Source organism: Pantherophis guttatus, chromosome 7, assembly GCF_059756535.1.
Source record: "Pantherophis guttatus breed Tessera chromosome 7, ASM5975653v1, whole genome shotgun sequence".
In the NCBI taxonomy this organism is placed as follows: Eukaryota; Metazoa; Chordata; class Lepidosauria; order Squamata; family Colubridae; genus Pantherophis; species Pantherophis guttatus.
This window is the reverse complement of record NC_142069.1, coordinates 8,688,637-8,703,235: the sequence shown is the minus strand read 5'-3', so window position 1 is coordinate 8,703,235 and position 14,599 is coordinate 8,688,637.

Below are 14,599 nucleotides of genomic sequence, written 5' to 3'. Positions count from 1 at the left end.
CTAGCCTTGTATAAGGTATTGCCTCCTTCTAAGTTCTTAATTTTATAAATCCACCTGGTACCTATAATTGTTTTATCCTTAGGTGCGATCGCAGGTGTGAATACATTTAATCCTTGTAAACTTTCCATCTCTTTTTCCATAGCTAGTTCCCATTTTTCTCTTTCTTCATGTGGAAGTTTCAATACTTCTTCATATGTATTAGGTGTTATTTGTTCTCCATTCATATGCATTATGTAATCTTTGTATTTATTTGGTATTTGGTTTCTATTGTTTCTAATAGTTCTTTCAGGCTTGCTATGGTTATCATGCAAATATCTAGCTTCCTTTTTTGTTAATGTGTCTGTCTTTATTTTATGCTGACTATTAGTCCAAGTTTTGGTTTTGTTCTTACTTTTGTTAATATTTTGATTTTCTGTTGTTCCTTCCTCGCAAGATATCGTATCTTTACATTTATTAGGAAATATTTCATTAAGGTGCAATTTTGACCAATTGGCCTGTTCATGGAACACAGCTGTTCTGGATACTATAAATTTGTTATTACTATCAATAAATCTGTACCCTTTGGTTCCAGTTTCGTATCCCATGAATCTTAATCTCCTGGATACGTTTTCTCCCTTTCTCCTCAATTGTTTAGGTATGTGTACGTCTGCAGTGACTCCAAATATGTGCATGTGTGATAATTTGGGTTTTCTATTGTACATCACCTCATATGGTGTCTTATTCACAATACTGGACCAGGTTCTATTTTGAGTGTAATTCGAATAATGTAATGCCTCTGACCAAAATTGTTTGCCTAAACCAGCATCCTCTAATGTGCACCTAATCATGGTTTGTAGTGTGGAATTTTTCCTCTCTGCAACTCCATTTTGAAATGCAGAAAAAGGATTGGACGTGAAATGTAACATTCCTCTATCCTTTAACCATTGGGAGAATTCTTTAGACATGAACTCACATCCCCTATCTGTCATAATTTGCTTTATTCTGATATTATGTTGTGTTTCTATGCGTTTGTAGAATTCCTTAAATTTCTGAAATGTTTCATCCTTGTGCTTTAATGTGTAAACAAAACCATATCGGCTGTAGTCATCCACTATTGTTAGGAAGTAACGTTTTCTATAGGTAATTGAGGGACTTAATGGACCAACTAAGTCCATATGTACCAAATCAAAAATATTGTTAGTTGATCTGTTAGATTTTTTTGGTCTGGGACTGGTTTTTAGTTTGGTGGACTTACATACTGAGCATTCCAAATAATTTTCACAATTTTTTATTTTGACACCTTCTGCGTGTTCAGTCATTTTTTGTACTACAGGAAAGCTTGCATGTCCTAACTTCCTGTGTAAGATGTGAGCACACTCATCATGAATTGGTTTACCTATTTTTGGTTTCTTTTCCTTGTATGTGTTTTTGTGATCATGAGTTATTCTACACTCATCATTGTCACTGTTACTGACATTTTCATCATCTGCTTCAATACAATCTTCTATATTTGAATCAATGTTATGTAAACATCTTTCTTTAGTTATCAGATAGGGTAGACCTCCTTTTATCATTACAGTACCTACATTTGTTTTGTTCTTTTCTATAGTTGCTTTCCCCTTTGAGAAAACTATATTGATATCAGATTCTCTGCTTAATTTTATGGCACTTAGTATGTTGTGAGGTATTTCTGGGATTAATAATACCCCCTCTATTTTCCCTAGACCAGGCAAGGTCACATTTCCTTTGCCTAGTACTTGAACCTTTTCTTGATTAGCTACCTTTATCACAAACTTATCTTCTATAAATGAAGATAATATACTTTTGTTGTTGGTGGTGTGATTTGTTGCACCAGAATCAATAAGCCAATTGTTATTCTCATCCTGCTGTGTTCTGGTGCTGTCTTGTTTATTTAGCCCATTCAGTGACCCAGATTTCCTCTCTTTTGAATTTTCTCTACCCCCTCTACCTTCTTTGTAATTTGGTGGGCTTCTATATTTGTGTCTATCTGTGGAAGGTTGTCTGTAATTATATTTGCTCCTATATTCTGGTCTATGTCTCTCTCTTGAGACTTTGGGGCAGTCTCTTCTACTATGTTCCCTGGATCCACAATTGTAGCATCTAAAGGCCTCATTATGTTTATCTTGAAAGACTACTTTCCTAAAAGGTTTGTGGTCTGTTTGGTTACTGGATCGATTTTTTCTTGAATTGTCTTCTGCTATCAATTTGTTAGATAGACTTTCTATGGATAAATATCCCAAATTAATGGTATCTAAGTGTGACATAAAGCTATCCCATGATGGATCAAGTGAATTGATAATAACACTTTTCATTGTTTGATCTGAAATCACTTCCCCCCTCAATTGTAGCTCAGCTCTTATTTTGTTTAGATTTATCAAATGCTCACTTATAGAAACCCCTGGTTTTACTCTAGAGGAAAAGAAATCCTTAGACATTCTTGTGGTTGTAGCTACGCTATCGCTGTGAAATAGATTAAACATGCATTGAATTATTTCTGATACAGTTAGGTTTGGTTTGATGCTATGATACATTGCAGGAGACACGCTAGATATTATTATGAGAAATGCTCTATGATGTAAACAATCTATTTTTAAAGTCCAAGGTCTTCTTGGAGGGCTAGTTATAAAGAATAGTAAATTTTCTTTCATGAAAATAACCTGAAGCTGTTGATACCACTCTTGTAAATTAATGCCATCAATTCTAAGTTTTGGGAAGTCACTGGGTAAGTTACCTACATTATTCTGTCCATTACTTACAACCTGGGGCAGTCCGTGATCTCTCAAGTGCAGGAAATTACAGAACGGCATTGGGATGCTTGCAATGAGTCTGCGCGGTTCTCTGGCCAGTTCAAGTCCTTCTGGGTCGTCTACGTAGTTTCGCACATGCGCGTTGTTCATTTCTTCTTTGGTGGCGTCGTGGAAGGTTCTCTCCCTTTCAGCTCTCTCGATCCGCTCCTCCTCAGATGAGTCGGTCTCTGGCTCGGTTTTTGGGGTTCTGGTGGTGGTGACGGTTCTTTTCTTCTTTTTGTGTGCGTTGGTATTCGATTTTGTCTGTGGTGTAGGGCGAAATCGGCATGGCTCTCTGGGCTCGGGCGTCGTCGCTTTCGAAGTCAGGATGGGAGCGTGCAGGTCTTGAGTCGCCGGTTTGATTTCTTGCTTCTTCGTAGATGTCTTGGTAATTTTCAGTCTTGGCCCAAAAGCAGCAAAAAGCGTTTTCATTGCTGATTTTACTTGAGATTTTGTTAAATCGTCTTCACTTTCTGATTTTGGATCATCTGAAGAGTTTGAGACTTCTTTCTCACTTTCTTCGTCTGATAGTGTTTTTCGCGCCAGAAATTTTGAACTGAGCGTTTTGATTGGCTCTGCTCCATTCTCTTTTGAAGTTCGTTGAAACCAAGATGGCTGCCATTCAAAATTTCGCGCGGGATCACATCTTTTCTTTTTAACAACTATTTTCTCAGTAGTCATCTCACTTACGATTTTTTGATCTTTGGGTTTTTCTTTAATGACGTTTTTCTCTCTCGCTGCTCCGCTGTTCTTCAGCATCTCCTGGAGGTCCGCGATGAGACTTTCATCATTCTTTTGGCTTTTTAGTATCTTTAATATCTCTGACCTGAGTTCGTTATTTTCTATTTCGATTTCTTTCTGGTCATTATTTTCACTCATTAGTTCTTCTTCTTCAGTGGTGTATTCTTCGGATTCTCTCGAAATCGCATTGGTGGATTCGTTGATCATCTCTTGATCAGTTTCTATTTCTTTGCTGTAGGCCCTGGTGTTGGGCCTATCTTTCTTGGACATTTTTAATTACTTATTGAGTCAATTAACCATCCTCTGCTACCAGCTTGTTGCAATATTTCCAGGATCAGACTCAATAAAGATAATAGAAGTTAAAGCTTTAAATATATTTCTTTTTAATTATGATAGGCATTCTATATTCACTGAATATTCAAGGTAGAAGCGACGAGAATGGTGAGGGTGGCTCCTTATATATACAAGGGGTGGAGCTAGGAATGGGAGTGGTAAGTTATGAATACATTAAAGTCCAAAGAATAAGTTAACCTCTGATGTTCCATATATACATTATTTACACATTGGAGAATAAGGCATTTACATCTGACAGAAGCAAAGCTGCTGGATTTTTAGCAATTTGGGAGGAAATTTATCACTGGAGTTTTACTGTTTTGAAAAGAAAGCTGAGTTTGTTCTTAAGGTTCATTTCTCCCAATATTTGCTCTTGGGCGTAATCTTTCTTCCTGCCAAAGTTCTATTTGGTGAGCCTAGAAATCCGTTTTTTTAAAAAAATATTTCATTACAGATGGCTTTGCTTTAGAAAGAAAACCATGAAAAGAACGCTTTGTTGAAGACTTTACGTTACAAAACACACAAATGGTGGTAGCCAACTTAGAAGAAAGGAATAGCTAGAAGGGAAAAATCACCAACCCAAGTTGAGCTGATACAGAAGATTTTATGTCTGGTTGCAGTGAAAACAAACTCAACCTCTGGAATATTTCCACATAGCTGCCCCTTCCAGATAGATAGATAGATAGATAGATAGATAGATAGATAGATAGATAGATAGATAGATAGATAGATAGATAGATACAGATACATATATACATAGTATATATACTATCTATCTATCTATCTATCTATCTATCTATCTATCTATCTATCTATCTATCATCTATCATCTATCATCTATCATCTATCATCTATCATCTATCATCTATCTATCTATCTATCTATCTATCTATCTATCTATCTACATACACACACCACTTTTATCAGGATTCTCTTTCAAATTGCTTAATGCCAGTGTAGGAAGAAATATCCTTCTGGGTTCAGCTCCAAATGGGGAAAAAGACACTGGAAACATGGAGACTGCTTGGAAAGATGGTTTAATGGTGGACAGGATCACATGGCTTGAGTTCCTGAACAGAAAAGGGGCCGAGATGCTCTGAGTCCCTTAGTTTTATGCCCTCTCTGGCTTTGAACTTCCTGGGGCACAGGACGAGTATCCTGATTGGTTGTCAGACTCCCAGGGGGTGGTGGTCTTAGCTAGCCTTGCTGGCTGATGTAATCTTCCCAGGTGCCATGTGGTGAGTTTCTGTTGCTAGATGGGTCCTATTGTGTTGCAGATGATGATCCATTGACAAAGGTGGGAGGGAATTGAGTTTCTGCCTCTGGCCCATTGATAAAGGGTCGGGGGGGGGGGCAAGAAGGTGGGAGCTGCTTTGTCTTTAAAACATGCCTCTCCATTTCTCATCCAGGGAAACATAATGTTCAGCCTTTTTAATATTTCCTAAAATATTTAATTCTTCTAGGAAAGGGGTGGGTGCTAATTTCCTACACTAGTATGCATAATTCTGTGCCCTGGGTAGCATTTATCTTCACACAACAGCCTCGTGAGGTAGTTTGCCCTGAGCAAAATGAGAATGTTGTACAAAACCGTCTTTCGTAGCCTGCTGGGAATTTGAATTCAGGACAAGTTCCCTGCAGTAGAACGTAGAATAACAGAGTTGGAAAGGACACTGGAGGTCTTCTAGTCCAACCCCCTTCTCAAGCAGGAGACCCCATACCATTCTAAATGGATGTCTGGTTTCTTCTTGCAAACCTCCAGTGATGAAGCACCCATATCTTTTGAAGGCAAGTCATTCCACTTGTTGATTTTCTCACCATTAGGAAATTTCTCCTTAGTTCTAGGTTGCTTCTCTCCTCGATTAGCTTCCATCCACTGTTGTGGATTAATTAGACCAACACAACTTTTCTGGGTTAGTCAGAGACAGTATATTGCTCAATAGGTTCAAAGCTCGTTTGTACATGAAGCTGTGAACAAAGACAGAACCTAGTTACAATGGTTTTATACCCTTCTAAGACAAAGGATTCTGCTAACACAGCAATTTATGTGGTCATATACATTTGTTATATTTAATTGACATTTCCTAATTACTAAGTTTCATATTATTCTTGCCAAACAGTGATAATTCTTCTTGTAAATCACTGAAGCATAGATTCAAATTATCTCTTGTTGATATTACATGTGGTCATCCTTTGATCTGTTTTAACCTTCAAACTGTATATCACGAAATATTTCTATCTCTGACAACTGAGAGGCCCTTCTTCTGAATGTTTCTACTTCAAAGGAATTCTCTGCCTTTCAACTGGATAATTGGCTTCCCTTAAACAAGCTCATTTCCTTTCCTACAATACTATGAATAAAGAGGGCCCTTCAGTGATCATCCAGCTGGACCCGCTTACCTACATTACCACTGCTTCTTGTCCTGCCTTCAGGTGCTTTGGAGATAAAATTGACCCCTTCTTTTTTTGTGGCAGCCCCTCAAATATTGAAACACTGCTATCACGTCTCCCCTAGTCCTTCTTTTCAGTAGACTAGATTAGACAGAGAGAAGCAACATGAATGAAACGAAAGATGGATATAACGCCAATTTTAAAAAAGTTATGATAATTATTATAAATTATGATAAAAAAAATACAATACTTAATATTACATGTCATAACTGCCAGAATTGTGTATGCGCAAAATTAGAAAAATAATACTATACCATCAGAGGAAAGCGTGATAAGAGAAGTGCTAGAGTGCGCTGAGATGGATAGATTAACAAAAGAAATAAAAGATAAAGGAGAAACGGAATATTATTTGGTATGGAATGTATGGTATAACTGGTTAGAGGATAGGTGCAAAAGCTAAGAATATATCAAATAAGGAAGACTTAGGAGTTAGAAAATAGTAATAAATCTGTATAAATATATACGCAAAACATTTTATTTTTATTTTTTATTTTATTTCCAATTTATATACCGCCCTTCTCCCTGAGGACTCAGGGCGGTGTACAGCCAAAATAAGAACATAAAATACAAATATTAAAAAACAGTTAAAAATATATATAAATTTGGCCCAGAAGTTGAGAAATCACAAACCGATTAAAACAATTTAAAAAATTTCTTCTCAAGCCAGCCCAGCTTGCTTGATGTTTATTTATGATTTATTTATTTAGTTTACATATGTTTATAAATTAGTATATTAATATACTAGTATGTATAAAGGATAATGGAACCACATGTATAGATATATAGATGTAAGGGGGAAAAATGGATATATAAAGCAGATGTATACCGACGTGGAAATGTTGCAAAGAGGAAAACTGTTAAAAACTATTAAAAACTGTTTAATTAAAAAAAAAAAAGTTTAGTGGAAAAATCTTGTCATTCGGTTAATTGGACTGAATCATTTTTCTAGAGGAATATTTTGTTATGCTTAAACTGAGCCAAGATGAGTGGCAAAATATCAATCAAAAAAAAAAAAAAGGAGGGCAGGAACGTATTGTGTAATTTCATTTCACCTGTTTCGGTCTCCATTCTATTTCAAGTCTTTTGAAGTCAAAGGTTGCATATTTCTGTGGTTGCATAATGCAGGTGAGCGGTTCCTATTTCGGTGACGCAAAGTTTAATTTTCTATAAAGGAGCAAAGGTTCTTTGGTTGGCTGTGTTAAGAACAGCCTGGCATATAGACAAGCAACAGAAAGTTGCAGAGTGCTCGATTTTATATCTCTTCCTAAAATTTATTTAGTTATTAGATTTTTTTTATCCTTACCTTTATTACTTTATAACTCAAAGTATAACTCAAGGTGACAAAATAATTATTGCTATTATCATTAAATAAAGGAGTCATTATCCTTATGAGTATTGGCAGTTTGATCTTACAGTTCTGTTGTGGATAGGGTTTTATTTTTTTTTCATTTTGAAACAATTTTTTATACCAAATTCTCTATACAGGAAGTCTTCGATTTAGGGTCAAAATTGGGACCAGAATTTCTTTTTTCTTTTTTAAAAATTTTATTTTTTAAAAAACAAAACATAAAAACAATTCCATCATCCATTAAAAATACAAACAGTGCATCAGTCGGTTACAAATCTTTTGTGCGTCGTCCCACTATTCAAAATTTACTAATTATCTAATTTCTCATATTGTCAAACAAATCAACATCTTCATTTATCATTTATTTAACTATTGTTGCTTGAAAGAACTTATTTTCAAATATTATATTTATAGCATTCGTATTTCATATTTCATCTCCATGCTTTATTATCTAACCATTAATAAAATAAATCCCATACTTTATAATATTGTTTATCTTCTTTTTCTCTCATTTCAAATGTCAATTTACTGGGACCAGAATTTCTGTTGCAAAGCAAGGCAGTTGGGAAGTGAGTCTCGCCCAATTTTACAACCATTTGTTTTTAAGCGAATCACTGCATTTGTTAAGTGAGTCAGATGGTCATTAAGCGAATCCGACTTCCCCCATTGATTTTGCTTGTCACAAACGGCAATCACACCTCAAGATGTGGCAACCTTTGTAAATACATGCTGGTTGCCAAACACTGAAAGTTTGATTATGTGACTATGCTACAATGGTTGTAAGTTTGAGGACCAGCTGTAATATATTTTTTTCAGTGCGGGTGTAACTTCCAGCAGCCGCTAAACATAATCACTGTAAGTCGAGGATTACCTGTGCTTTGTGGGGCTCCCACCAGGGGTGGGCTGCTGGGGGTTTGCAGGCGTTCGGGAGAAACTCTAGCTAAGATTCTGTGCAGTTCGGAGAACCCCCAAATCCCACTCCTGGCTGGCCCCACCCACCCTGCCCAACCCCTCCCAGGAGTCCCCACGCGGACCATTTTGGATGTAGGTAAGTGCAGGGCGTGCGCGGAGGCTTGGGGAGGGTGAAAAACGGGCCTACTGGAAGTTTGGGAAGGCCAGAAACAGGCCTGTTTCCAGCCTCCAGAGGGGCCTTTGGAGCATGGGGAGGCCATTTTCGGCCTCCCGGGAGTGTGAGGAAAACCTCCGGAGCCTAGGCAAAAACTCACACACACCCCGTCATGCAGGAGGCGGAGTAGGCCATGCCCACCATGGCCACACCCACCCAGCAACCAGGCAGAGAACCCCTTGCTAAAATTTTTGAAGCCCACCCGTGGCTCCCACAATACTAATGTGGAGATAACAACGGCAACAACAGTGTTGGAATTTGCGAATGGAAGTTGAAGGACTTTGGAAGACAAATTTAGCAATCAAAGCTCTGGAGGTCATGCTAAAGAGATTCACAAATATTTTGACATGTTCAATGCGCTGGGCTTAACACCAGTGATTTAGCAAAAACATGTTTTGCTTGGAGCTTTAGATATACTATGAAAACACTTCCACTGCTCCTTAGTTCAAACCTCAGAAAATACTTAAGAAGGTATCTTTTTTTTTTTTAAATTTGATTTATATGCCGCCCTTCTCCGGAGACTCAAGGCGGCTTACAATGCGCTAAGCAATAGCCTTCATCCTTTTGTATATTTATACAAAGTCAGCTTAGGTATCTAGTCTAAAGACAGGTATTCTTTGGATTGATAGACAATAATCATATCATCAATAAGAAAAAATAGCAAAGTTGTCATTTAAAAGGTATTTGGGGTATTTGCAGGTCGAAATGATATCGAAATGGCATTTGAATCGGATCAATGAACAGCACTGGCAATCCAAAAAAGGAAAAGAGGCAAAGTGAGATCAAAGATACAAATTGTTCAGGTCAGTGTTTCTCAAACGTGGTCACTTTAAGATGTGTGGACTTCAACTCCCAGAATCCCCCATTCAGCCATATGGTTTAACTATATGATGAATACTTAAGGCAGAGGTCTTCAAACGTGGCAGGTTTAAGACTTGTGGACTTCAATTCCCAGAATTCTCCAGCCAGCTGGAGAAAGAATTCTGGGAATTGAAGTCCACAAGTCTTAAAGCTGCCAAGTCTGCCTTAAGGGAATTAGGTACATTCTAGCCCCATGATGGCGAACCTATGGCACGCGTGCCACAGGTGGCACACGGAGCCATGTCACCTGGCACACCAGCTCAGCCTCTCTAGGAGTCTCTGAGGCTGGGGACAACAAAAAATGTCACTTCCTGTCAACCAGAAGTTGGGAAACGGGCCGTTTCGGGCCTCCAAGGGGGTGAGGAAGGCTGTTTTTGCCCTCCCCAGATGCATAGAGAGGATCTGGAGCCAGGTGAGAAAGAAAAATGGGCCTACCGGGCCATTGTGTGCCAGGAGCAGGGGGCGGGGAGGGGGTGTCATGCATGCATGCGCAGGGCGGGGTGTATAGAATTATGGGTGTGGGCACGTGCATGCTCACGAACCTCCCCCGCCCCCCCCTTCCTGGCACACGATGGCAAAAAGGTTAGCCATCACTGTTCTAGCCTATTGAAGACAAGGATTAGAAGGGACATGATAACTGTCTTCTAATACTTGAAGGGCTCTCACAGAAATGAGGGAATTATAATAAGAATTTATAATTCTTATTATAATTATAATAAGAATTATAATAATAATTCTTATTATTAATAAGAATTATTCTTATTCTCACAGAAATGAGGGAATTATTAATTATGTAATTAATACATAATACATAATAATGTTATGTATTAATGTATTATTAATACATATAAATATGTATTAATACATATTTATATAAATAAATATTTATTTATTGTATAAATATGTATTTACACAATAAATACATATTTATTGTATGTAATTGTATTATTACATACAATAAATATGTCTATACTATTTCAGACAAGGGACTGTCCAGTCTCTTCTTAAATACCTCCAGTGATGAAGCACCCACAACTTCTGGAGGCAACTTCTATTCCACTGGTTAATTGTCCTCACTGTTAGGAAGTTTCTCCTTAATTCCAGGTTGCTTCTCTCCTTGCTTAGTTTCCATCCATTGCTTCTTATCCTGCCTTCTGGTACTTTGGAAAATAAATTGATTAATGTCCTCTTCTCCGTGGCAACCCCTTAGATTTAGGAACACTGCTATCATGTCACCCCTAGTCCTTCTTTTCTCTAGACTGGCCAAACCCAAATCCTGCAACCGTTCTTCATATGTTTTAATCTCCAGGCCTTTAATCATCTTAGTTGTTCTTCTTTGCACTTCTTCCAAAGTCTCAACATCTTTTTTGTAATGAGGTGACCAAAACTGAATGCAGGATTCCAGGTGGTTTGGGGAGTTGCATGTGATCCATGTTTGTTACCTCCACCCCCACCTCTGCCTTAAACCACTGAGGTGTTTTTTTCCCCCAGTCTTGGCCACTTTAAGACGTGTGGACTTCAACTCCCAGAATTCCCCAGCTTCGAACGGTCGCTAAACAAATGGTTTGAAGTCTAGGCAGGGGTGGGCTTCAAAAATTTTAGCAAGGGGTTCTCTGCCTGGTTGCTGGGTGGGCGTGGCCTAGTTGGCCTCCTGCACCACGGAGGGTTTTTTTTTTGCCCTCCCTGGGCTCCGGAGTCTTTCCTTGAGCGACACCCCTTCTGCGTGAGCTGCACTGGCTCCCAGTGGTCTTCCAGGTGCGATTCAAGGTGTTGGTCACCACCTTTAAAGCGCTCCATGGCATGGGACCCAGGTACCTTCGAGACTGACTTCTGCCACCAATAGCCTTCCACCAGCCAGTTCGCTCCCACAGAGAGGGTCTCCTCAGGGTGCTATCGGCCAAGTTATATCGGCTGGCGACACCCAGGGGGAGGGCTTTCTCTGTGGGAGCCCCAGCCCTGTGGAATGAACTGCCCCTGGAAATGCGTAAGATCTCCAACCTCCGCGTATTTCGTTGTGCACTCAAGACCCTGTTGTTCTGCCAGGCTGGGCTATCAACATAACAATTTTAAATTGGGTTTTAAATTCCTGGGGTTTTAAATTGAGCCGAATTCATTTAATAATTTTAAACTATTTTAACTGATGTTGTCTTGTGTTTTTAATAGGCTGTACACCGCCCTGAGTCCTTCGGGAGAAGGGCGGTATAGAAATAAAATTATTCTATTCTATTCTATTCCGGGAAGGTGAAAATGGCCTCCCGGGGCTCCGGAGGCCCTCTGGAGTCTGGAAACGGGCCCGTTTCCAAACTTCCGATCAGCTGGTTTTTTGCCCTCCCTGAGCTTCCGCGCACGTCCTGCACTTACCTGCATCCAAAATGGGCCGCGTGGGGACTCCTGAGAGGGGCGGGGTGGGTGGGGCAGGGCCAGACAGGAGTGGGATTTGAGGGTTCCCTGAACTGCACAGAATCTTACCTAGAGGCTCTCCCGAACCCCCAACATCCCACCCCTGAGTCTAGGGCTACCTATAGCTCAGGACAAAACTGTCCTGGAGAGGTTTGTTTTGCTAACCCACTAGTCCTCACTAAACAACACGAACAATGTCAGGAAAATGATTTACTAACTTGCACGGCCACATTTTTGTCACTCGGGAGAAGGAACACGGTTCCTTTGTGTCTCAGCCCCAAATCAAGAAGAAGGAATGCTTTGATATGATTCAATCTATCAGCAACCATCGACTGCCAGGAGAAGGATTTGAGGCCGGAAGGTAGGAGCAGCTCACTCATGGGGAATAACTGTAGAATTGTTCTTTCTTTTCTGACATACGTGATTGCCAAAACAGATTCCCCATTCATAACGTCTTTTGATTTCTTCAATTTCTCTCTTGTGGGGGAATACAATGGCATTTTGCTATCTCATAGGAGAGTGCTCGGTTTCCAAAATGAAAAGCCAGCTCTTTTTCAGTACAGGATGAGCCGTTCAAAACTCATCTTTTGTAAATCTGCACCGTAACCTTAAATGACCTCATATGTTTAGGTTCCTTTCTCCTAACTCCTGGAAGGATTATAAAGATGAGCAGTTCCTGAACACATGTATCTAAAATGCACGGGATTAATGACTTAGTTTTGTTTTTAGTTAATTCCTCAGTAAGTTCTTACACAAACTTCCTCCCTTTGCATGGGACATTCCATCTGGTTGTAACATGTGGCTACATGGATAATGTCATTCCATGGTTAAGTCACTAGATGGCACTGTGTCTCAGTGCTGTCAGGCATTTCTTATGCAGTCTTATGCTCTTTTTCAAGACCATCGAAAATGTTTCCAATTACTTTCTTGACCAATGTGCCCCCTCAAAGGTCTGCACAATTCAGGTTCATCATGCTAAACATAACACTTTCACTTAGGTATGAAAGTTGGCTGGGTGATATTGGACCAATGGTCAGGAGACTGTGAGTTCTAGATGTGATTTAGGCATGAAAGCAAGCTGGATGACATTGGACCAGTCACCAGGACACTGTGAGTTCTAGTCCCGCCTTAGGCATGAAAACTGGCTGGGTGCCATTGGACCAATCACCAGGAGACTGTGAGTTCTAGTCCTGCCTTAGGTATGAAAGCCGGCTGGATGACTTTGGACCAATCACCTTAAGGGATGGTTGTTGTTGTGGGGAAAATAGGAGGAGAAAGAATTATCTTGTGTGTTTGCTGCCTTGAGTTATTTATAAAAATAATATCGGAAGAGAAAAGAAAAGAAAAAAAGAAAAAAAGAAGGAAGGAAGGAAGGAAGTCTTGAAAGAATGTGGATTTTCTTATTTTTCCAGCTTGCTGAATAAACTGGAATCTGAATTTCTGCTGGATTGGAGTGGGATAATCAGCCAAATGTGTTGCTGAGGACAATTTGAGGGAGTTTGATTGACACCAGGATCCCCACCAAATTTCTCAAAGGTTGTGAGAAAACACATGTCCCCTCCCAAGCTGTGACTGAAGTCACAGCTGGGACATTTAGGCCAGCACAAAAACGGGAAGCCATCGGTGCCAGAGGCCCCATCTTCTCCTAGCTCTGCCTTTCTGGACAAAGGCAGCTCGGATGAAAGGAAAAATATGCTGCTCAGACAAAGCCTACTTAGGAGATGGGAAATATTCTTGAATTTAATGACTTTCAGGAACAGTCAAGCGGAAGGATCATGTCGGTGGCTCAATTTTCAATCTCCAGTCTAACATTTTCTGCCAGAAATTAAGACCATGTTGTTGTTAAATGTTTCCTCATGAAAGCTTTAAATATTATCTAATTTCCTTTGGGCCGAAATGGAAGTGACTCGGTGCCCAATCTTTCACCAAGTTAATTCTCCTTTGTTTAAAAGTGTGAATGTTAATATTGGTAGTGTAGAAAGTCAGCACCCACCCTTCTCCTAGAATGAAATATTTTGAGAAATATTTTACAAAGCCCTCTTAACTCTGCAAACACAGGAACTGGTCACCCAAGTACCAGCGTCACTCAAGATGATCTAATCTTCATTTTTTTTCTTCCAGCTTTCCCATCTTGATTTTCCCTAATTTTCATTTCAGTCCCATTCTTTGTAGCATGGAACTTAACTTTTAAAAGATATATTGGTGGCCATCAACTTTTTTTTTTGTTGAGCACATATTAGATAATATATATATAAGTATATATTGTATACTTATATTTATTGTATATAATTGTATATATTTAATTGTATTCATTATATAATGAATACAATTAAAGGGAATGTTAGGACAGGGACGGTAGGTACGCTGGTGCTCTTATGCACGCCCCTTACAGACCTCTTAGGAATGGGGTGAGGTCAACAGTAGACAGTTTTAGGTTAAAATTTTGGGGGGGTTGGGATGAGACCACAGAGTCAGGTAGTGCATTCCAGACATTGTCCACTCTGTTGCTGAAGTCGTATTTTCTGCAATCGAGTTTGGAGCGGTTTACCTTAAGTT